The sequence below is a fragment of the Eulemur rufifrons genome, chromosome 21 (assembly GCF_041146395.1).
Source record: "Eulemur rufifrons isolate Redbay chromosome 21, OSU_ERuf_1, whole genome shotgun sequence".
Lineage (NCBI taxonomy): Eukaryota > Metazoa > Chordata > Mammalia > Primates > Lemuridae > Eulemur > Eulemur rufifrons.
The window spans coordinates 4487178-4512235 of NC_091003.1; the positions used below are offsets into that span (position 1 = coordinate 4487178).

The 25058-nt window shown below is 46.2% G+C and overlaps 1 protein-coding gene across 5 annotated transcripts in view; it reads right to left on the reverse strand.

The window, feature by feature from the left end:
- Nucleotides 1-25058, reverse strand: part of ZNF664 (zinc finger protein 664) — a 32971-nt gene that overhangs the window by 3900 nt on the left and 4013 nt on the right. For 2 of the 5 annotated variants that reach the window (XM_069497585.1, XM_069497582.1), the window contains exons 3-4: nucleotides 19092-19184; nucleotides 42-110 (exon numbers count right to left, since the gene is read on the reverse strand). The gene's annotated coding sequence lies outside the window, so the exon portion shown is untranslated. Of the gene's footprint in view, nucleotides 1-41; nucleotides 111-7891; nucleotides 8148-19091; nucleotides 19188-25058 lie in introns of all 5 variants that reach the window. The other 3 variants (XM_069497583.1, XM_069497586.1, XM_069497587.1) reach the window with 3 other exon arrangements.

A 25058-nucleotide genomic window follows, 5' to 3' on the forward strand; every position in this document is an offset into this window, starting at 1 on the left:
ATGGATTCCGTAATTCCAAATGTGACAGCAGGAACACAAACCTTCTCTGCTCTCATTGAGGAAGATGCTCTCTTATCTTCCAGAAAGATGTGTCTCTTGGATTTGCAGGTCTGAAGAAAAGAATTTGTAGATATCATGCTCCTGCTTACAGCCCAAGTATATAATCCAATTACAACCACTCACTGTAATTACCTGAACAACATCAAGGGTATTATTGAAAGAGAAAAAAAATCCTCAAAAGACCCACATGTGAGTATGAAAAGCAGCTGTCCTGCACAAAGAAACAAGGAAAACTATCCCTACTTTGAACTTCAGAAGGTACAGTTTTGTCACTTTTGGAGACAAAACATCATATTTCAGTTGCCTTCTAGTGTATAGAAAGAATGAGTATATGACATGTCAGTATCAAATGTCATTCCTCTGCTCAATCGTCCCCAGTGGTTTCCCGTGATGTATTTAAAATAGAATCCAAATCCTTCTGAAAAACCAAGGTCCTGTACAACCTGGTCCCCTCCCTCTCCTGCCTCGCTCACTGGGCTTCCTGCCATTGGCTTTTATTTTCAGCTCTCCAACACCCTAAGCTATTTCCTGCCACAGGGCCTTTGTACATGCTGTTCCCAGCATTTGAACCACTCCCTCCCCAGTTCGGCTGCCCCTCCCTTACCTAAAGAAGGCCCCTGGCTAGATTCTATTTTAATATTTGATTCCTTCAAAGCACATGCAACTTGGAATTATCTTATTTGTTCCTGGATTTTCACCTGTCTCCTGTACTAGGATTTAAGTGCCTCGAGGGAGGAACTGTGTGTGCTGCTCACTGTGATATTCTGGCAGACAGGAGGTGACAACACTGCTGAACGAGTGCGCACAGTACTGTAGGGCACCCTCTCTCACCCCACAGACGTACATCCTGCTTCACTCTGGTACATTTCCTAGCACCTTATTTCCTGTCTTTTGATAATCTACAGGTGACAAAATGGACAATAAACAGAATGAAATGGAGATAAAAGAAGAAAAGAAATCCCAAAATATCCAATCTGAAACTTTGAGGTTTAGGACCATGTCTCAGCAATCTTCTCATTTCTTGTATTCTATACACAATAATACTTTATTCACTAAATGAAATCAATACATCTTAAAATAACACTTTCCATAATACGTTCCATGCAAAGATAGCACACATGGGTGACTATTTCTTTAACATTAAAATGGCCAAATTAATTGGATTGCTTCTAGGTAGAAGTGTTAGAATTATGAAATTCACCTAGATGCCCAAAATTTCAGCAAAAATAGTCATATGTGTAGAAATATTATATATGCATCTATTCTTGGTCCTAGTAATGGTAATTTCAGACATCTGTCCCAAAGATACACTGGCAAAAATAGGAAATGAGTCATGTGCCAGGTTGCCCACTGAGGCAGCTGCCTGTCACGGCAGAGTTGCGGGCTACCCCCCCATTGCGGACTAGCTGAATCAACACGGTGCTTCCTCAAGGAAACACTGCGTGGGCATTAAGAACAAAGAAGGATGAGGAAGAGCACTAGGCACTGATGTGGAGAGTGAACTGAGGTCATATGGTTAAGTAAAAAGAAAGTAAGGTGCAGAATAGTATATATTCTTTTTTGTTAGTCTGCTTCTTAGGGAAGAGAACAGTATATCTTTTATGCTACTTTTTGTGCAAAAATCGAAGAGAATATGAATATATTCATATCATATTTATATGTGTAAAAAAACATGGTGAAAGACAATCCAAGATTTAATTTAATGATTACCTATGGGGGAGGAAGGAGACAAGAATGAAGTTAAGACTTCTCTGAATAAACTCTATTATACAGTTTTGACTTTGGAAACATAAATGTTTATATCATCAAGAAATAAAATTAAATGAAAAGAAAAACAAATCCCTCAAATTTTAAAACAAGAGAATGAACCTTAACTTTCATGTTAGTGACCTACCCACAAATGGCTTTTGAGCACAGTATACTGATTGTCCATACACAGAAGAACACATTCTACTGACAAATAAAAAGCTGCAAACAAATCAAACTTCTTTCAATAGTTTAACTGTTAGTTATAACACTGCTATGTTTTTATAAAGCAGGATAATGTAAATAAATAATTTATGTTAATGTTGTTAGGAACCAAGATTCAATGTAAGAAAAATAAGATGTAAGTATAAAATCAAAGTTAAGAAAAAAATTCTGTAAGATAAAATTTCATTTAGAAATATCAGTTTGAATTCATTTTTTTTAAAGCTCTGTCACCAAAAAGGCCTGGAAGCAGTAAGAACAGACAGCAATGAGCACATCTAGACCCCCCTTCCCCTCTTGGAGGACAAGGGATCCTCGATAAACGGCTGGCTGCAAGGCCAGAGCAGCACCTACAAAATGAGCCTGGGACATCTTGTTATGCCAGAAAGCAAGAGCCACGTGCCCAAGCAACACAGAGCCAATTCATGCAACTGAGCCTCAAAGGGAATAAAAAATGCAATCGACTGAGACACATTAAATAGACAAACGCCAGGAGCTCCTAATCTTTGTAAGGGATGGGGAGAAAGACACTGAGAGACAGAGGCAGAGCGAGGGAAAGGCCCAAGACACCAGACAAAACTGCAAGTAACCAGAGCACCAACTTTTTACCTTGAAAATTGGCAGCTGAAATAATGAAGCATCTACGCTATGTTTCCTCTATGAACTCTCTGTCAAGACAGTGACACAGCCCAGCTAATGTATGCGTACCCCTCATGACACACCTGATTCAGACCATGATAAACGATGTGTGAAAACGGGAGCTGGAAGGCTGATCCAGGACTTGACAGTGCCAGGCTGTCATTACCTGAACCACTGGTCAATCTTAGCATCACTCAGAGAGGAAGAGACACACACAGGTGACTCTGTGGGAAACACACAGCACCACCTGGAGACATTCTTACCAAGAGACTGAACCAGAATCTAATCAAGCCTCTGGAGCTAATTTCTACTTGAAGGAACTGCAGGGAAAGAGGAACTACCAAGAAGCAAGCAGCAAAATATCAAAAGGTAGGAAAGGCAAGCCCGTCTACAGGACAACGGCTCTAGTTTTTGCACGAAGGAAAGAGAATGGAAAAAAGGGGAGTGCTAGAGACGGGAGACAGAACAATCACATGTAACAGGGAGACCTTCTTGGAATCTGATGCAAATAAACCAACCACTAAAAGGAGACAGAGGCTGAGGAAATGTGATTAGGGGCAGACATCAGGGACTGAAGGGTATCAGATTACAAAGGCATATCGTTAACTGCCTGATAATGTCACTGTAGCCATAGAAACCAATGTCTACAGCTTTACAGAGACATGCTGAAGTATGTAAGAGTGAAATGACATAATGTCTCGTGTCTTAAAATGCATCAGCAAACAAACAAAACAAAGGACAGACAAGGCAAATGTGGCAAAATCACTGTAACTGCTGAATCTGGGTGAGAAATAAACGGATGAATAAAACAGCCTTTCCACCTTTGAGTATGGGTGAAATTTTTCATGATAAAAACGTCTGTTAATGCTGAGCAGACATTCGTTCCTGCTCCTCTTTCCACGGCCCGCGTAGAGGGAGTGCAGTCCCCCAACAGCCAGCACCTCCCCGCCAGCCAGGCCTGGGCAGGGAAGGCCGCACGGCCGCCGTCTCTGGAGAGCAGGAGAGAGCAGAAGACAGAGAGAGTCGCGCTCGGTCCTTAGCGCTAACTCCACAGGTGTCCTCCAGAGCCCTCACCGGGAAGCGAGGCAGCCAGGGGCAGGGCACTCATCCAGACTGGCCTTGGGAGAGGACGACTCTGCTCAGAAGGCCGACGGCCATGGGATTCCCACGTGACCTCCCGCCAGAGTTCCTCTGGAGGAGGAATCGGGCACTGCCACTCCTTCCAGGTACAATGCTGGGAGGCCTCTACAAGCCCGCCTGGTCGGGGGTGGGTGGGGTAACCTACATTCTGCAGGAAGAAGAAAAAAGACAAAGCAAGAGAAACTCCAGCAAATTTTCCACGTGACCAAGCAAAGACCGGAAAGGCAAACAGACAAAAAGGATCACCACCGCAGCCTTACCTAACAGGGCACCTGCCCGACCTTCCGCGCAGATAAAGGGGGCTGTAAACTCAGGCTCAGGCTACAAAATCCTACAGCCCCCACGTGCAGTGTTCCCAAGACTGACTCTCACTCAAGACTCACCCCACATCTCACGTTCAACATCCTACAAGGGCTTCCAAGGGGACATCCCACACCCCTTCTGACACTGCCCAGGGCAAGCCTCAGACTCTACACCTGCAACCTCAGGGGCAGGCCCAGCGGTCGGCACACTTGACCTACAAGTCAGAGTTCAGTTGAGAATTGAGAGAATAAACGCTTAAAATCTAGCCCATCTGCCTCACATCCCAGCTTTGGAACATGTGACCTGTAGTTGTCCAAAACCCGACTCAAGTAAAACACTGGCTCCCCACGTGAACAGAGAGAGGGCAGATGAAACAAAAACTGCACAAAGCGATGGTTTTTCAACCTGGGGTCAACCCCTATGGCAATGGGTCCATAGGGGTACATTTTTTTTTTTTATTTTCTCTACTTTTGAGTTTATTTGCAGTTTTCCATAATAAAAAGAAAGAAAACCAATAAGCCTTTGCTTACAAGATCCCTGTATGAAGATCTGAAGCCACAGGAAGGACACACAGCAGCATTCTAAATCACAGAGCAAAATAAACTTTGCCTCCGCTGACACCATCAACGCACGCAAACCCAGCCACGCCATCGCACAGGACGATGATGTTAACTTACGAGCTGCTAGCCATCTGTCCATCTCCAGGGAGATGCTACCCTTTGACCAGAACATCCCATCTCCCAGCTCCCTGACTCCATTAATCCGACTGAACCTTTCCGCTGCTCCCACAGGACCTCCGGTCTTCTTTCCATCTTCGTCCTACTAACATGACCCTGTTTCCTGCTGGTCTTTACTTCCCGGGTTCCCTTCTGGCTCAGGCTCCACAGCCCCTCCCTCCACTCCGGTCCATGGCCACACCTTTGCTGTCACCCCCAGGCCCTGCACTCCCTCCAAAATCTGCGCTAAGCAACCCATTCCTGGACCACCAAGTGCTCCCTCCCCTCCAGCTAAGTGGCTCCAGGAACTGTACCCTCAAGACTGCCCCCATGGACTGACCCTTTATTCCCTGTCCTCCCCTCACGTCTGGTCTCTCTGAGCTCTCCTGCTCCCTCCCCTGCCACACACTGTTGGTAACACCCCATCTTCTTTAAACCCAGCTCTCCAACCATCTATGCAGGCACCCAAGCGGCTGGATAAGGCCAGAATTTATTTAACTCTTGAGCACAAATCTCAAATGGGCACTCAAGCCCCCATAAATTCTCCTAAAAGTCTTCAGTACACCCACTTTCCGAATATTTTAAATGACTACTTCATACTTTTCCTGTCTCCTCAAACCTCCTATTTTCCCTCTGCCACCCTTGCTCATGGCTGTAACCTGCTGAAATAATTTATTAAGAAAACAGAAGCCATCAGATGGCACAGGGCCCTGCTCCTCACGAAGACCAGCCTCCCGCTGTGCCCACATCTGCATGTCCTGGGCCTTCTCAGAATCCAATCCTGTGACTGCCCCTTCTCTTTGCCACCATCACTTCCAGCCGACTGTAGGTCTATTCCCATACAAACATGTTCTAGTATCTCTTTTTTTTTGTTTGTTTTTTAGGAGTTCTGCTATGTCACCCAGGCTGGTCTCCTGGGCTACTCAACTGATCCTGCTGCCTCAGTCTCCCGAGGATCTGGGACTACAGGTGCACACCACCACACCTAGCTAGTACCTCCCTTCTGGAAACAAACTTCTCTGGATCCCAGAGCTGCACTCGGCTGTCAGCCAAAATACCTGCTCCCTTCACAGCAGACTTCTCAGAAGAGCTCCAGCCACACGCCCTGCGCCCCTCTGGGCAGGTTTGTCTGAAAGCAGCCAAGCCCAAGAACACGTGCTCTACGACTCCACGCACACGGCGTTCAAAAACAGGCAAAATCAGCTGTTGCCGTTAGAAAGCAGAGGGGCTAACGCCTGGGAAAGAGCACGGGGGGCTCTGGAGGTCCTGGTCTTGTGGCATCTGAACCTGGGCACTGGCGTACCCAGGTGTGCTTACCTCACAGCTGTGGAAATTCAAGCTGTAGCCCTACGGTTTGAGAATCTGTATGTTATACTTCAAGGAAAAGTTCAGGAAAGAAAAAAATGGGAAGAATTCCTCTGAAAAGGAAACTGAAACTATGGGATAGAAAAGAAATACTGGAAAAGGCAAATGGAGGGAGGAGGCTTACCAAGGAGGGAGGACCCTCCTCCGGTCAGAGACAACGGCAGGGGGCGGCACGCACGTGTTCGGGGTAGAAAGCTGACCCGTTGCAGGCTGCTGGCGGGGATCTGCCGAGGAGGGCGGAGGGGCGTCTGCGGAGCACAGAGGTGTGTGAAACAGATGTAGGAGAGACTGCCAGCTGCGTGGAGGGTGGATTTGTCCCCAGGGCTCAGTCACCCGGGTGCTGCTACGTGGGGAACGCAGACAGCTGAGTTTCTGCAGGACTGAGTTTTTGTCAAAAGAGAATAATCAAAGGATAAAGGGGCCTTCCAGCTGGAAGAAATCACTGCCTGCCCCAATCCCAATCTCTGCCTTCGCATGCTCATGGAGAAAATCACAAAACCGCCAAGGTTTTCACGGCTACTGCCCTCAGCTGGGCCTTCCACGCTTCAGGAATGTGTATGTGGCTTCTCCCCAACTGGCCACGAAGCCACTGCACCCCTTCCCCACGCTCAATCCCCATCTGACCTGCAGCGTGCCCTCCAACTCCCGCCAAACCACCAATGTACGCACACCGCGCCACGCCAGTCCTCCGTCCTCCTCTGACAAACGGAGAAAGTGCCCATGTCCTATTTAAGGTTCATCTCGACACCACTCTTCTCCAGATGTCTGGATTGAGCTTTTCTTTATCTTGAATATATTATCTGAAAATCAGAGTGCTGGTTTATAAAAATATAAAGTCGTTTTTAAATAACTACACACTTTGTCATAAAAGTCAAGTGAAGATCACCACTTTCCTTATTTTGAGACAAACTGTTCTCACTGTAAGAAACCTATAAAGTATCACGTCTTTCTGCAGTATTATGGTTGCAGGCCTTCCTAGGAATCACTCAGTGTAAATAACCCCACTCTGTAGTAGCAGATCTAACGTGTCAGTTAAACCTATTCCAACAGAGAGCACATTAATTTCCTATCCAGAGTCAGATCTATCAGAATGTGTAGTATATAATTTTGCCACCCAAAGGGATAAGGGCACACTTTCTGGGAAAGATAAAAACGAAAAAGAATAGGAAACGAGATATGTCTCTGCCTCCACCCTCTACCAAAAATATCCAATGAGTTGAAAGGGCCATGTGATTAATCTTCCCCACAGGCACAGAGCAGGCAATTAACTGTGTCATGGGGGGCTGGATAAGTTTCTGCAAAAAAGATGATCAAAGTACTTTAGCTCAGGTGATGATACACTAGGCCAGAAACTCGAAATATAAAGAATCCAAAGCAACTTCTAGGTCCCTTAGCTTAAGGGTTTTACCAAAAGAGGAACGAAGAGGAACCACATTCCCAGTTCCTCTAACACACGCCAGCTAGAGTTTGATATAGATAGGTGATGCTCAGAGAAACCAGCCCAGCCTGACGCAGGCCTCGAAGAGAGGTGTTATTAAGGCAACGGTCCTGCAAGCTGACCGACAGGACACAGGATCAGAGCTGCATGCACACACGCATATGTTCCAGAACCATTTACTCAGTACCCAGTATCTGCTGGGCAGTGGGCCAGGCTCTGGAGAACCTGATATGAACGAGACAGACACGGCCTCGGCACTTACATGGTTTACAGTGGAGGAGGGGAAGGCGATGGCTCTGGGAACGCGTGGGGCTACGACAGGGGCATGCCCCTGACACTGCAGCTGAGAACTCCAAGGAGACTTCTAGTAGAGTCTACTTCTAAGCTGAAACCCAAAGGATGAAATGAAGTGGCCACATGAAGAACAGGAGGGAACACACATGTCCAGAGGTGATCGGGTGCTGAGCACCAGGAAGGGCAGTCCAGCCGACAGAAGCAGGAGGCACATCAGCCAGGGCCTGTCAGTAACAGAAACACTTTATCTAGAGGGCTCAGGGCTTTGTTGTAGGACTTATTTTTGAGAAAACACAACCATTACGGTTGCGAGACACCTGGGACATAGTGGTCTTCCTCCGAAGACCAATAAAGACCTAGAGGTCTTCCTATGAAGTCCTATAAACTCAGGACTCTATCTTAAGAAAAACAGGAAGGGCAATAAAGGGCTGGAAGCCTGTGGAGACTGTCACAGGTGCCAAAGAGTGAGGAAGGCCAGGACCTGTAAACATATGCAGAGGTAAAGCACAGTAAAGGCCCAGGTGGGGGAAGAGAAAGCCAAGTTGCACAGCGAACTAGCTCCTCAGTGGGCTGATACACTGCACTTCCAGGAGGTGCACCTGACCTCGGCACCCCGCCTGCAAACGTCACATCCCTTTCTGGAACACGGAGCACTCTTTTTGGCTCCAGCACTCCCTACCCAACACAGTTTCCCAAAACCACATAAGGTTCTGCTTAAAGTCCTCACCTCACTCAACGTGGGCTTCTCCCTTCAGAAACCCACGCCGTGTCTGAACCTACACCCAGAGCAGCCCTGACAGTCGATCAACAGCCGGTCCCCGTGTGCTGACTGCAGTGCCCAGCACTGGCACTCGTCCCCACGCTAACCTGTCAGTACTGGGTGTGGGTCAGCCAGAGCTTTGAGGAAGAGAGGAAGAAAGGGTACTGGGTTGAATAGTGTCTCCCCAAAATTCATGTTCACTTGGAACCTCAGGACGTGACCTTATTTGGAACAGCGTCTTTGCAGACATTAACCATTAAGATGAGGTCATACTAGATCACGGTGGGTCCTAAATCCAATGCCTGGTGTCCTTACAAAAGAAAGGAAAGGGAGATTCACACGCACACAGACACCTGGGGAAGGAGGCCATCTGGAGACGGCAGCAGAGATCGGACTGATGCATCTACAAGCCGAGGAACGCCTAGGATTGCTGGCAACCACCAGAAGGTGGAAAGAGGCAAAGGATTGTCTTCTAGAGCCTTCAGGGGGACCTTGGCCCTGCTGACACCTTCATCTCAGAATTCCAGCCTCCAGAACTGCAAGAGAATACATTTCCACTGTTGCAAGCTCCCCGGTTTGCGGAGCTTTGCTACGGCAGCCCAAAGAAACTACGAGAAGGACGTGGCATGCCCTCAGCAACATTTCCCCTCTACCGAACTTATCTCTGTCTGGGCTCTGCGTACACAATGGGCATTGTTTATTCTTTTTTGACAGTGAATGGGCTGTGTCTCTTTCACACATCACCCCAGCCCTTTCACTCTGGAAAATCCTGGAGTCATTTCACCTTTACTCACTTCAGAAAAAAGAAGGTGCGTATTTCACTTACACACTTTTACTCAAGAGACTGCATTTCATTAAAAAATTTTAATTTTTTCTTTCCTTTACAATAGTCTCACTTTTTGCTTCCATTTCGAAAGGAGACAAAAATCCATAAACAATACCTAGTCTTGGCTGGGCGCGGTGGCTCACGCCTGTAATCCTAGCACTCTGGGAGGCCGAGGCGGGTGGATCGCTCGAGGTCAGGAGTTCGAGACCAGCCTGAGCAAGAGTGAGACCCCATCTCTACTAAAAATAGAAAGAAATTATATGGACAACTAAAATATATATATACAAAAAATTAGCCGGGCATGGTGGCACATGCCTGTAGTCCCAGCCACTCGGGAGGCTGAGGCAGTAGGATCGCTTAAGCCCAGGAGTTTGAGGTTGCTGTGAGCTAGGCTGATGCCACGGCACTCACTCTAGCCCGGGCAACAGAGTGAGACTCTGTCTCAAAAAAAAAAAAAAAAAAAAAAAACAATACCTAGTCTTCACCTCCCACACCAAAAAAGTCCCAGACACGTATACACTTCCGTGGTCGGCAGTGTGGGGGAGCGGGTGAGCAGTTTCGCAATTACACCGGCTGAGTGAATGGGGTTTTTGTACATAATACATATAATGGGGGGCTCCCAGCCTGCTTCCGTCCATCGCACATAGGCAGGCTTTGTCCTGAGGATGCAGGAAGGAGCCACGTTCCCTCGCTGGCCAGGCGCTGAGGACAGAGCCCTGCAACCTACTTGGCCGCAGCAGAAGCTACCCACCAATTATAAAGCCTCCCCCAACTGAATTCTCTTCCATTTCCAGATGGAACACTCCTCCCCATTCCTGCCTGCTGCCCTTGGATTTTGTACTTTAAATTTTCATTTTATGAAAGTATCCTTTCCCATCATAGGCAAAGCTGTAATGTGGTACAGCTAAGAGGTCTGAAGACCTTCTGGAGGCCGCCAAGCTCGTTACAGACGCAGGCTAAGTTTAAACGTGCTCTGGGAGCATTCTATCTCCGAAATCTCGATTCTCTATGCACCGCCAGCTCCCTGGGTCCACACACATTCTCCCCGAGTTCCGCTGCTCCTTGTACAATACTCAGCCCACTTAAAGCCACTTTCTATCCCAAGAAGCAGCCATGTCTGCCAACGCATCATACTGCAGCACAAACACTCCGGAATTCAAGTTCCAGCTCTCCTCCTAACAGTGTGATTTCATGCAAGTTGTTTAACCCTAAGACTCAATTTCCTCAAATGTAAAAGAGAAATGTATCTATCTCTCTTAGGATTGCTTTGAAAATGAAGTAAGACAATGCACAAGTATTTATTCTAGTGCCCAGGCTCAATAAATACCGTATTTTTTCTTTCTCCAGCGTACCTGCCTGGGGAGCACAGGGCGCACACTGCTGACTGGCGGATGGCTTCAGGAGCCTGCGCAGCCTCCCGGCTTCCCTTCCCTTTCCTGACTGCACCGGATTTCCTGTTGAGGACCATCTCGCCCTCCACACAGCAGGGACGGGCCAATAAATCAGGGTGCTCTTCTGTCGTCCCCCGTGAACACTGAGCTCCCCAGATCTTCCCTCTCACCACACTACCTGGTACAGTCAAAGGGTAAGAAGCAAACCTAAGCTCAGCCAGCCAGTCTTTCTCTCCAAGTTCTCTGAATTGTGAAGAAAAAGAGTCAAAGATGACATAAAAGATTAGAGCTCATTCATGTTCTAGTGATGGCACCCAGGACAGATTTAAGCAGTTCCTACTACTGTGACCTCTAGGGCTACCGGGTTCTTCCAGCTGCCTTCCATTCTGCAATTCCTTTTTACCTCAGTCAGCTACAGTCCATCTCTGTTGCTGACTACCAAGCAGCCTTAACTGACGATGGTTTTTAAATAGCTGCCACCGATCTCCGCCATCTCGGTTCTCCCTCTCCAAAGCTTGAGTGACTGGGATTAATGATCACATCATGTGTTAAGAACACGCAGAAAAGGAAAAGTGGCTCTGGAAACCCGATTTCAAAAAATGACCCGCAGACCAGCATTGTCAGCCTCCCCTGGGACCCGGTCAGAAATGCAAGTCCTCGGGCCCCTCCAGACCTCCCAGATCAGAAACCACATTTTAGCAGGATCCCGCGGTGGCACAGTCAAGCTTGTGAAGCACTGACTCAGACAGTAAACGTGGTCTTGGTAAGTGCCTGATCAATGTCTCATACTTACTGTGAAAATTATCTTAGTTTGTCAACTATCAAAAAAAAAAAAATAGACTACCTGATTTATAACTCTCCCCAGCAGAGGACAGGATCTGGCAGTACAACACAGTGGATATACACACAACCAGCCCACAGTGCTACTCAACTCCTGTCCTTGTCACCAACAGTGTGACTGACCTCAGATTATGTTCTGAACTATCTGAGCACCAGGTTCCTGTCTGTGGAACGGGCCTGTAATCCCCACCCCCTCAGTTACTACGTATGCAAACAGCACATTTCCTGCATTCTCCGCACCGGAACAGACGTGTATCACACCGCTCCAGTTATGCCCCAGGCGAAGCTGGTCCTGGATAAATGACCCAAGCACCTGTTATCTAGAGCCTGCCTTTCTCCCGGTGTGCACCTCACAATTTGTAATACAATTCCTGCTGACTGATGTCCATCTAGGTGGGAGCTCCGTGAAAGCTCCAAATGACCAGTGTGGTATCGTGATGGGTAAAAGGTCTATTCAAAGTATGAGAGAACCCAGGGGATTTTACACACCAGAGTACGAAAAGTTCACAAATACAGTTTCAGCTTGCACACTGCAACTAACCTGTGAGAACCTACCACTTCTCAAGTTTTGCTGTCCTGTCACTCAGATAAAGCCACAATTATCTGAAAAGCTACTAAAAGCCCTTTTCCATCTACATTATCTGTGCAGGGCCGGATTTCTTCATCCTCTTCAACCAAAACAACATATTGTATATTTAAGTCCCATACATTGAAAGAGGTTTACCAAAATGCATACACTGCCACTCCTCCTCCTAAATGTTTTTTTAGAAAATAGCTATTTTTCATAAAAATTTCATTTATGTTAGCAAGTAATGGATTTGTTATTTTTACATAAATGAGCTAATAAATATCTTTGCAAAATTTTAGTTTTCATTTTCTATTACAGTAAAAATCAAAGCATGCAACCCCAATAAACTTAAAGCTCTTTGGGGTCCTTAATGTTTTTTAAACTGTAAAGTGGTCCAGAGACAAAAAGGGATTGAGAATTCATGTTAAACCCACTTTTTTTGAAGACACAGTATGTGAACTAGAAGATGAACACTTTCTTGTAATTAGTAATTTCTATCATCTGACATTATGCTTCTAGATGGAAAAAAAAAAAAGTCCCTAAAAGTCCTCCAAAATAATTCTAAATTCAAGTTTTGTGCACAAGAGGACTGAGAGCTGAACACTACAAGAAATAACTCTCTACCCAAAAAGATGCTTTATAAAGGATTCAGAAATTATTCCATCAGGTGGTAATTCACTAATGTGTTTTTACAAGACCTTGATTTCCAGGAAGGGGCTACACACCTCTACCTGACACCATTCCCCCTGACACATGCGTGCCCCGGTTCATGAGACAGGTAATCATCCTTCCAGCTTGGTTAGGAATCCTTCCTCCTCACAAATGATCGGGAAGTCCCAGAAATCATCAGATTTTAATTTGGTAGATCGTGGTGGAGGTGCAACTCCAAGAGAACCTCTGCTTGGCCTTTTTCTACAGGCCTTTTGGCACACAAAAATATAAATGGAAAGACTGTTTAGGTACTAGTGCCTGAATGCTGCCAAAGGAACAGGGCTAAGAGGGCATTTGTTCTAAGGCCACTACCCCCTGCGGGCCTTATGTATGTGGGAATATAACAGAGGGATCTAGCTCCTCACAAATCTCCTCTATGCCTTTAGAAAATTCCAATCTAAAGTACACATAGGCCGGGCGTGGTGGCTCACGCCTGTAATCCTAGCACTCTGGGAGGCCGAGGTGGGCGGATCGTTTGAGCTCAGGAGTTCAAGACTAGCCTGAGCAAGAGCGAGACCCCATCTCTACTAAAAATAGAAAGAAATTATATGGACAGCTAAAAATATATATAGAAAAAATTAGCCGGGCATGGTGGTGCATGCCTGTAGTCCCAGCTACTCGGGAGGCTGAGACAGGAGGATCCCTTGAGCTCAGAAGTTTGAGGTTGCTGTGAGCTAGGCTGACACCACGGCACTCACTCTAGCCTGGGCAACAGAGTGAGACTCTGTCTCAAAAAAAAAAATAAAATAAAATAAAGTACACATAACAAGGAGACGGAAGACTTAGATACTCGAGCTACTAGGCCCAGTCCACTTAATCTTTGCTTCGCCATTTGTCTTAGAATAACTTACTCGCAGCAGTCACTTGTAGCTCACTGGTTAGGACGGAGGAGCTTCTGCCAACACCGTCAGTCCTGGAACTGAAGACACTGGTGGCCTGGGGACCCCTTCTGGCTGTCCAGGGCAGGCTCGTGCCCCCAACAGGCCCTTCGTATTCCCAACCTCTTTCTACACCAGCTCGCAAAGATGCCAGAGCTGTTGTTCCCATGACGGTCTCTGCATGTGCCCCGGGCCACCTCAGTGATAACAGGCCACAGTGAAGCCCCGCTGCATAAGGTCCTAGACCTCTCCCCTTGGCAGTGGGCTCTCACAGTCTCTGGAGGAGGCTCTAACTGGCTTCCAACCCCCCTCAAGCGGCCACTAAGGCCGGCATCTCCTCTAGCTGACAGCTGCCAGGCCACTTTTCTCAGGTGTGCCTCTCACTCTCGGAAGTAAATTCCCCTCCTTCAGGTACCGGAAGTTGGAGGTGGTCAGAACTGAGAAGGAAGTTTTATGCGCAGAAGCCCGGGCAAGTACCTCTGACTCCCGAGTCCAAGCCTCTCCTGGTCAAATCCTCTACGCCAGCAGCCTGGCCTCAGAGGCCATCCAGGTTTCTGTCCACACAGAGGCCTGGCCAGGGCAGGTACACATGCCCCCTCCGCAGTCACTGCAGCGCCCTTGAAGCTGAGCTCCTCAAATACAACAGCAGTCTCTGGCCACCAGCTGCCAGTCGTGTGGCACCTCGCTAACACCTAACTGGTACCGAACACTCCCCCAGCCGGGGCTCAAGCAGCAGCCAGCACCTCCTGCGCGTGCTGTCAGCCATCACTGCCCTCAGTAATAACAGGAATAATCCCCCCAAGAGTTCTCAAGTCAACTTTTTAGGTTGGTGAAAGAGGTTCTGACTCTGAGCAGGATTTTCCAAACAAAATGGGGCCGAATCTTCTCCTTTCTGGAATGAGGTCAAACTTTTTAAAGATCTGCTCCTTTATTGACAGGTGAGGATTTTACATCATTTTTGATGCTACTGTGTGCATCCTCGCCACCAGCTGGCTAGAAAAGACTGCAGTGACCCCGCGTGACAGCTGAGCACCAGAAGAGAACCCTGACAGCAGTCCTGCCAGCCGCTCTCCCAGCATCTCGTCCCCACCCTCAGACCACTTTTCCTGCGTGGGGGCCCAAGTGTCTGGACTCCACACCTTTTCCCCTCCCTCCTCCCCTCCCCTCATCGGTGCCCTACACACCGTAAGTTCTAGGTTCCCTGATTTCTCTCACAACAAACCAAGGCCAATGGCTAATGATCTGGGCTCTGGGTTTTAATGAGTTATAAGGAAAGGGAGATGCTTTTGTTTTGTCCTGTGGACAAGTGCTCTTTTGCACGACTTGGCCTAATGACTCCCAATGGAGAAAAGATAAAAGACAAAAGAAACTGTGTCTGATTTTTAACTAGAAATTACCACAAAGACTATGAAATTAGGTCCAGAAAAGGGCAACAAAAATTACCGAGGGAGTGATACCAAGTTTTCCTCTGAGTCTGAGAAAGGTGAGCGTGTGTGTTATTAAGGCAATAAAGGATGGCACAGGCCTGCACTCCGTAGTCATCCTTCAGCTAAATCCTCCCCCACACTGACCCTATGAGTGACATGCTGGGTGTAAGCCTCTGCTCTGCCACCTGCTATGTGACTGTGGCTGACCTGGGAGTTATCTGCAAGTACATGGACAGTGATGTCTACACACACTTTGCTGGGGGTAATTAAAGAACATAATAAATGTCTATCCCACAGCAGAGTGCCCACAGCACAGCTGAGGCTAAATAAATATTAGTTTCCTTCTTCCCTTTATTTTAATTAGTGCATAGCACATTCATTCATTTGCCAAGAATGTCACTTCACAGGCAGAGGCTTCCAAACACCTGATGATCTAATCTCCCTGTAATTAGGGTTCCTCCTCTGTTCAAAGTCAACACTGCTTCTGTACCTACCTGTGTGCCTACTCCTCCCTGTTTCGACCCCTGAGTTCTTCCCTCTTCGCCTTCTGTTCACAGGACTGCTTTTGAAAAACTCTGACTTTAGTGAGATTTCCTCAGTTTGCACTCCACCACTTTCTCCTGCTCTTCAGCCCCACAAACAGAAAGGCCTGAGCAATGGGACAGAATGATTTGCTTCAGTGATGGCCCCTACGTGAATTCCACATCCAAGGCCTAAGCTTATCTTATCTATGCAGTAAATGTGTAACACGCACATGCACCAAGAATCATAGTAATTTGGTGGGCAGGACACTAGACTTGCGGTCAAAAGGCCCAAGTTCAAATTCTTGATCTGGCACTCAAGAGCTGTATGACCCCCAGTCCCTTCTTCTCACCAGCCTCAGTTTATTCAGCTACGAGGCAGAGGTCATAGCTGCTCGCTCCCACCTCAAACCACGACAGGGTCAATGCTTCCGTGGTCGACCCTCCTCAATGAGCAGGAGCACTGACAGGGAAACCAGAAACAGAAAATCTTCTTGGGACACAATCGGATACCCAGAGTGAGTCAACGCCTGCCAAAAATTCGCTCTTTCCTGCCTACTCTGCCTCTCCCATCCCTTCCCTGTGGCTGATTCTGGTGGACTGTCCTTCACAGCTGGCCAGGGAGTTAGTTCCTCCTGCTCCGAGGTCAGGCTGGAACGGGCTGGGGGAGGGAATGCCAAAGGAAGCACAAAGGCTTAGGGCGGATTAGCTCTAACGCACGGGGAGAAACTGGCTCCCTCCTTCTACTGCTGGAATAGTGAGTGCCAAAGGGACAAAATCCACGTGCAGGCCCTGGATGTAAAAGAACACAGGCTGGAAAGCTCAAGCCACCCTCAGGAAGAGGCCAAAGAAATGCCTGAAGGTCGCAGGCAGACCAGCCCAGCCCAGCCCAGCCAAGCAAAGAAAGCACAGGGACTGGGCCTTGGGGACCGGCCAGAAGTGAGAAGTGGGTGATCAGCAGGACTGTCCTCAGTGACGCTGGCAACCGGAGCAGCCACAGTAGTTGGCAGGTTAAAAAGTTAGGGATTTGAGATTCTGGCTATATTTTTAAGCATTTTTAAAACTGTGGTTAAAAAACACATAAAATGTACTATCTTAACTACTTTAAGTGTATCGTTCAGTAGTGTGACATACATGCATACAGATCTCCAGAACTTTTTCATCTTGCAAAACTCAACTTCTATCCTCATCCAACAATGCCCCTTTTCCCTCCCACCCCCACCCCCCAGCAACCACCATTCTGCTTTCTTGTCTCCGTGAGTTTGACTACTCTGAATGCCTCAGATTCTGGCTATTTTTATACCTGGGTCACAACTCACAACTTGTACTGTTTGGCAAATGGGAGTAAGCACGTCCAGGGGACACGGATCTGTGGAGCCCGCTCACTCAGCAACCAAAAGTGCAAGAGCAGCTGACTTCTTACAGCCAAAGTGTCATACGGAGATGACGGGAACCCTAAGATCAGACAGGATTTGGTAATTACAATTTAAGATGTGCCTGGATAGAAATTTGTTGCCACCCCACTCTCAGGAAGGGCCAGGGAGTGGTTACAACAAACTACACAAGCTTTTCCACGTTCAAGCTGTGTTACCCTTACAGGACCAGCACCAGTAGCTGATCCAGTGTTACTCTGAAAATGTGTGCCGTTGCTGGCTAGTATTGAATTTGGCCAGCGGTCTCAGCAAACACCCCTAATTTCTAGGTACCCTGGATGGAAATACGCACAGGACTGAACCAGAAAAGCAAAACACATGAACACTTTATTATTAGCTGGGCCTGTGACTCCAATCCCCCACGTAGCATTCCGCAAGTGAGGCCAGATCACACGGAGGATGCCTTTTCCCTACGTGAGTGGCAACCTTGAGCTTGAGACCAAATTACATACTGGCATGAAGAGGATCTCATAAAATACCAGGCCTAAATATTCAGTCTTACGACCCGTAATAAAGAAGGCCGGCTGAGGGTACCGAGTCAGCGAAGCAGAGAATGGGGCCAGAAAGAGGCAGAAGAGAGAACATGTGCCATTATGCCAAGGCTTCCACATGGCCCCCGGCTTCCAAATAGTGCAGGTGCCTGGACACCAATCTAGCACACGGGACACGGAGAAAACAGGGAGAGCTGGTCAGGCGCTTCCCCTCAGGAGCGGCCCCAGCCTCATCATGCTGGCCACATAAAGCCAAAAAAGAGCCGACACCACAAACACACGTGGGTTTAGCCTTCTAACTGGCACAGGAACTAGACCCACTAGGACAGAAGCCACTGAAATGTCCTTTGCCTTACGGAGCCAATTCTCCTCATTGGGGAGGAAAGTCAGGTCAGGGAAGGGAGAAGCCCAGGGCCTGAGAAAGCAACCCCTGGCAGTGGGGGCAACGGTGAGAAGACACACGCTCCCCCCGGACGCCAACAGCTACTGGGACAAGGGCTTTCCTTTCTCCTGCTTCCCAGCTGTGCACAGACATAACGCACAACTTTAAGAGGCATGTGAATCACAGACATCCAGACTGTATGATCAACTAGAGAATTCTGGATTTAGGCAATGACCAAATAAAGATGATGTTCTATATAAGATATACGTTGTCTTACTGCGTTAAGCCAAAAAAGGGAGGAAAAAATCATTAAAAAATGATCACGAATCCAAAGGCTCAAAAGAAAACAAAGGAGGAAAAAAACACTTGTGCTGGGAGCGTAACGGCTCTCAGAATCAAGTTTGCACAGAGACTGAAGTAAAACCATAATCCCCAGATAAAATGACTTTCAGGAACTCATATTTAAGGAAAAGGCTGTTGTTCAGGCTTTAGAAAAAACACCAGAAACTTACAGAGCAACGAACTCAGCTTTAAAAAACAGTCTGGATATCTTAGTGAAGACAGGAACAATGGGGAAGAAAAACAGAACGGCACGAGATCTGAAACCACGTAAGGCCTCCAAGATAGCAGAAGGAAATGGGACAAGCAGAGCGAATTTTAATAACCAGTGCTTTACATGAACAGAAAATGAAGCTCCCGAGAAACAAAAAAGAGACGGGACAAAGATGCTTCTGCTGTCCGAAAGCGGTCCAAGGTCTAGCGGACGCAAAAGCCAGATAAAGGCAAGAGTTTAAGGAAGAACATGAGGCAGGGAAGAGTTTCCTCCACACTGAGCCCCGAAGGGCATAAGCTTAGAAAAAACTCCAGAGGCAGCGTCAGTTTAAAATACTCCAGGGGATTCTCCATCTAGGACAAATGGTGAGACAAGGGGCAAACTTACCACAGTGACAGAAGTCCAAACCCCCAAAACATTCCAGAAGAAGAGGCAGAGGCAGGCCCACAGTGGCTGAAGGGCTACAATAGCCTTAGGATCCTGCTGGACAGGACAAATGCAGAGAGAAAAGTAGGTTTATATTACTGAGAATTTAGGATCACGAAGTTTTCTGAAGAACTGGCCATTATAAATGCAGGGGCCCAGCTCAGAAAACAGACCCACATCTATCTGGGATTTATGTAAATATACAGGTGTCAAGACATGGAGGGCCAAAGGCATGAGAAAACCTGAGAAACCATGGAAAGGAAAATCCAGGCAGTCTACACAACTTCTTCCAAGACTTAGGAATCCTAATGTCGTAATTAGCCTCCTGATAGGAATCTCATCCAAGTTTCACGTTCGCACGTGTTAGAGGACTCAGTTTTTCACTGACTGCCCGGTCTCGAGCAGTGCTCAGGGAGCACACGCAGGAGTCAGGTCGAACAGTTTCGCGTCCTGCCCCACCGCATACCTGCTGGGTAACCCTCACTCACAGGCTAAGAATGGAGTCATGGAGATAACAAAGGCACCTGGCCGTATAAGGTTACCTTATTACGTAGTTTAAGGACTAAATAGATTAACCCACGAGAAGTACTTAAAACAGTGCCTGGCAAATTTTAAGGGCTCAACAAAGATTAGCTACCGTTAATATTATTTATTCCATCTATGACCTCCTTCCTCTGCTGTATTCTGTAATTGCTCACAGTAGTTTGGGTGTAGATTTCAAGATCTATTTTTAAGTTTGAGGAAGTTCACTTTTCCTTGGGAGGTGTGACGATATATTAAGGGACTTAGACAGCAAACAGCTGCCATATTTACATTCTTATAGAACATTTACGTGTCGTTCTAGGTGTTGAGAATCTGGGGACAGTGCTGAATGACGGTGTGTCTACACAGCACCCTGGAGCCCTGGGGGAAAGGAATGAGGTCAGAATTACCCAGCTTGCTACAGCTCTCTGCAGCAGACGTCACTAACATGACAGACCGTCCTGCAGACTATGCTGAGTGGCCCTGCACTGCCGGAGACTGAATAAAACAGGAAGAAAAGGGAAAAGTGAAAATGCTCTCAACATATCTAGGGAGTTTAGTTTCTCTGTGGAGACAAAGGGTTGATGTAGAATGAAGGCTGTTACCAGGATATATTTTAAAGTCAAAGAATACAATTGGAGGAATTTCAAATGGCTTTAAAATTGGCTCCTTCTCCCTTACAGAACTATACACACTGATTACGGTGCCTCTCTCAGAACTCAGATTCCCTCTCTCTCAGAGACCTGACCAATTCTGAGAACAAAGTGATTAGCTATGAGAGGAGGCTCAGAGGTTATAATGTGCAAAGAGACTGCAGAGGTCATGAGCAATCTCAGCGATCCAAGTCATGAGGAAGCAGAATCTAAAGGATTCTAAAGGAGAAGCTAAAAGGTAGGAAAAAGATATACACAGGAGGGGAAAACATGCCTGAAGGAAGCAAGAGGAGAAAGACACAAAGAAATGAGAGGTGCCACGAGAGGCCCACGGTCCACGGGAAAGACCGTGGCTTGTCTCTGCACTGCCTTAGTTCCTCACAGGTCTAGTTCATGCGCATCCTCACGACATATCCCCTTTTCTTCAAAGGATCTGAATCAATCTCTGGTCCTTCCAACAAAAAACTCCCTAACACAACAGTTACTTGAACTCTTCTTCAGGATGAAGTTTTCCCAGGAGGTTCCCCAGCCCTGAAACAGACAGATTCCTGGCAAGTCCACCCCCACCAGACATGCCCAGACACACCCAAGGTCTGCTTCCCCGCAGAACAGGGACGTCTTATCCCTCGGCATACAGGCATCGTCTCTAGGGCTTATGAGCATCTCAAGGGCCTATGAAAATGTTTGAGACTCGAAAAAAATTTACTGGATGCAAAATATGAAAAGAAAATTGCAAAATCAAAGTTAGTAAATACTGAATGTCTACAACTAGTCAAATGAAGGTTAACTCACAAAGTCTCATATAAGTTAATTTTATGTTGGAGACATGGGTGATTTTTTTTTTTTTTTTTTTTTGAGACAGAGTCTCACTCTGTTGCCCAGGCTAGAGTGAGTGCCGTGGCGTCAGCCTAGCTCACAGCAACCTCAAACTCCTGAGCTCAAGGGATCCTCCTGTCTCAGCCTCCCGAGTAGCTGGGACTACAGGCATGCGCCACCATGCCCGGCTAATTTTTTCTATATATATTTTTAGCTGTCCATATAATTTCTTTCTATTTTTAGTAGAGATGGGATCTCGCTCTTGCTCAGGCTGGTCTCGAACTCCTGAGCTCAAACGATCCGCCCACCTCGGCCTCCCAGAGTGCTAGGATTACAGGCGTGAGCCACCGCGCCCGGCCTACATGGGTGATTTTTTAACATTTGATACGACATGGTAAAGGCCTCCAAAGTTAAAAGAGCTTAAGGCCTTCAAAGGTCTTCAAACCAGTCTGACAGCAATGGACGTGTTTGGGCCGAATCTGCTCACCCTACCCCTTTCATGATCACACACTTTGAACAGAAGCCTCACCACTCAGCTGAGCAGTCTGAGGTAGGAGATCAATCCCACCTCATAAATTTTACATTAACAATTTTAGCACTTCTGATATAAGGAGTCTATTATCTTTTCTTAATGAAATATTTTAAATAAGTGAAGCCAAATAACTTCTGTTAGCCATCCTATTAGTTTTACCGAAGAGAAAAAAAAGTCATTCGTGATAGCAAATGATCCCGCATATTTAAACTTCCCCCTCAACAAATCTCTCATGTAAGGAATTTCAAAGCCAACTCTCTCCTCCTCCTCCGCCCCCATATATCTCTTCCATTTTGTTTTCTCTCTGAGCTTGTTTTCCCTTCAGCACTTAAACACAGTGCAAGAAGTCTCCCCTACCTTGAGGGAAAACAGCATTTAATCCCATGCCTTCTCCAGCTGCCACATAAGCCTCCCCCCTTTCCCCATCCAGGCTTCTTAGAGACTGACTTTCCAGATTTCTACCGTCTCATTTCCCATTCATGCCTCAATCCACCACATCACTGATGTTCCTCTCAATATCAGCATCCTCATGATCAATGATAGGGTCCATTTTGTTCTTGTTCTCACTGGATGCTACTGGCCACAGCCTTGGCTCCTTCTGACTCCCCGGCCTCTGGTTCTAACTCTCGCTGTATACACCGTATTCTCAGTCTGCTTGGTGAGTTCCTGTTCCTCCGTAAACACTAACATATTCCCGTGGGTTCCATCTCTGCTCTCCTTTGCTCCCAATTTACATCCACACCAGTTCCAACCACCTCGCCCACTGGTTCTCAACTCTGGCTGGTGAACACCCTTGCTGGGAGTCTGATTCAACTGTTCAGAATGCCTCCAGAGGGCACTCAAACACCTGCTCAGAAATCTGCATGATCTTTGCATTAAGGTCTTGCAAGCTGACATGAATTTCATTGTGGATTACTACCTCTAACTAGATGCCAAGCATTGTGAAAATTTGTACAACCCGTTTTGTGCAGCTTCCCTGATTCTAATTGTGAGTCTAGTAGGGCCTCATCACAAGGTCCTCATCCTGTCATAATGTGAAGTTGCAGTAATAAGTTATTGGATATTGATCAACTGAAAAACCTGACATTTTTTTCTAGCTGATGCCCAGTACTCTGAATCAATGAAATATTCTTAAACCCCATCAGGCTCAATCCTAAACATATTTGAACTACACATCCAAAAATGATTTTGAAAGCCAGAAGGACATTAGGTATTTATTCTGCAGAAGAAAAAGGGTTCCAATTATTTTTATGAATTGTTCTATTGTTAACCTAAGTGTCAGAATTCATAATCTTAGGGACAGAGGTCTGCTCTAGCTATGAAGTCTTCCTCACAAGCTGTCACAATACCATGGAAGGAACCCATAGCAAAATAAGATGTGGAAATATGCTATGATTATTTTATGAACTTGCAGGGGTATGAAAAATAAATGAGCTCTAGAATAGATTTACTGAATTTCTTATAATGTATCAGGTGACTCAGAGACACTGCATATTCCAGAGTTAGAAAAAAGATGCAGAAATGCTTTAGTGATAAAAGCAATACAAATTATGCTTTTTTAAAATTAAACTTTGAATGCTTCTGCTATATCTCCAAAATTAAATTTTAAAAGAACAATAACAAAAAAATCCTCTCTTCTTCCAGATTCTTACAAATCAGTAACCATAGCCACTGGTTATCCACCTTGCGAATCCCCCACGTGAATCAGTTCTGACACTACTTTTGACCTGCTAAATGACTTCAATTTGCCAAATTCAGTTTCACTCTTGATCCCTTTATCACATCTTTGGGCCACTTAAAACTACTGCCTCTGCCCATTCTTGAAATTTCCTCCTGACTTCCAGGATACCTCTCCCGAGTACGCTCACCTGCAAGTCTGGCCAGCCCGCCAGGCTCACACACTAAGTGAATGTGCTCTCTCACAGGCCCCTCTGCAAGGAATCCAGTAACGGTGAGTGTGGAAACTAAGCTGAGCCAACCTGACTGGCCCCCGAGAACCCAGAACTGAGAAGTGGGAAGACTGGGCCTGCGAAGTGAGCTGGCAGGGAACACAGAGGCAGGATGGCCTTCTGGAGCAGGCACCTGGGGTCACGTGTGTTAAATATGGCAGAACGAGGCTGCTGAGAGAGGAGCAGCAGAGCAGACTCACAGCGAGCAGGAGAAGCAGGGGAAACGAAGGCAGAGCGCAGCCGCACTAACCGCTGCCCACTTTCCAGAGGCTGGGCCCCAGCCAGAGCAACTCTGAACTCCCTGGTGGACTCAGTATGTCCCCTGCGCTTAAGCCATTTCCAATGGATTTTATTTCTTTCAACCAAACGCTCTCTGGTTTGGTTTGGTTAAGACATCCATCCTCTTTCCTTTCTAAGGACTCCTTCTGTTACCTTTGCAGGCACCTACTTCATTCACCCTAAACAAAATCATTTTTAGATGATTTGAGGAACTAACTAAAAAAAGACCTGTAAAAGTATTAGAAAGAAAACTGTTTTGGCCATTCTAGCACATTTACTCTGACAGAAGAATGTTAGAGGCAATTTATCAAGTGTCCAAAAATAATTCTCATTGGGATTTCAATTGTAATTACATCAACATTACAGTTTAACTTGGAGAGTACTGCAATCTTTACAACGATGTCTTCCCCTCCAGGAACATATAACCTCTGCCCATTTATTTAGGGTACCTTTTACATCATTTAGGTAGAAGTTTTACTTTTCTTTATAAAGCTTTGATACAATCATGTCTTATTCTTAAATGTTTTCTAGTTTTGTTGCTACTGAGAACAGAATCTTTCCTGTAAAAGTAATTACTAATTACTTGATCATTAGTGAGTTATACAACTTTTCAAATGTTTAACAAGTTATTACTTCTATCCAGTGAACTGTCTAGTCATAACCCATAACCACTTGTACATAGATTTTCATTATTTTCTTAGTTGATTTGTATGAGATCTTTACATATTGAAGATATTAACTCTGCTTATCATTTGTCATAAATATTTTCCCACTTTCTGGTTTGGTTATTAATCTCAGGGTTTTTCCTTTTCTTCTTAAAGAAGTTTCCATTTTTTTATGTACTCTAATACATTGCTTTTATTATTTTCTCCATTGTTTCTAACAGGAGCAACTCGTAACAGATTTGAGTGCCCTGCAGGTGCCTGGCCTTTATCTCCCTCATAACATCTGCAAGATAGGGATTATTTTCTTCAGTTAAAAGATTCCAGTTTAAGTACATCTGACTGTAATGCCTGTTCTCTGTCCACCTCAGCATGCATAACGCCTCTTTCCAGATGTTTATTTAATATTTACTTCCATTTTATTTAGACTTGGGGGCATTCATGATGATTTATCATTTATTACATTTCCACATAAAATAGTTTATTTCTGGGGTGCTGAATAGGTTCCAGAGACC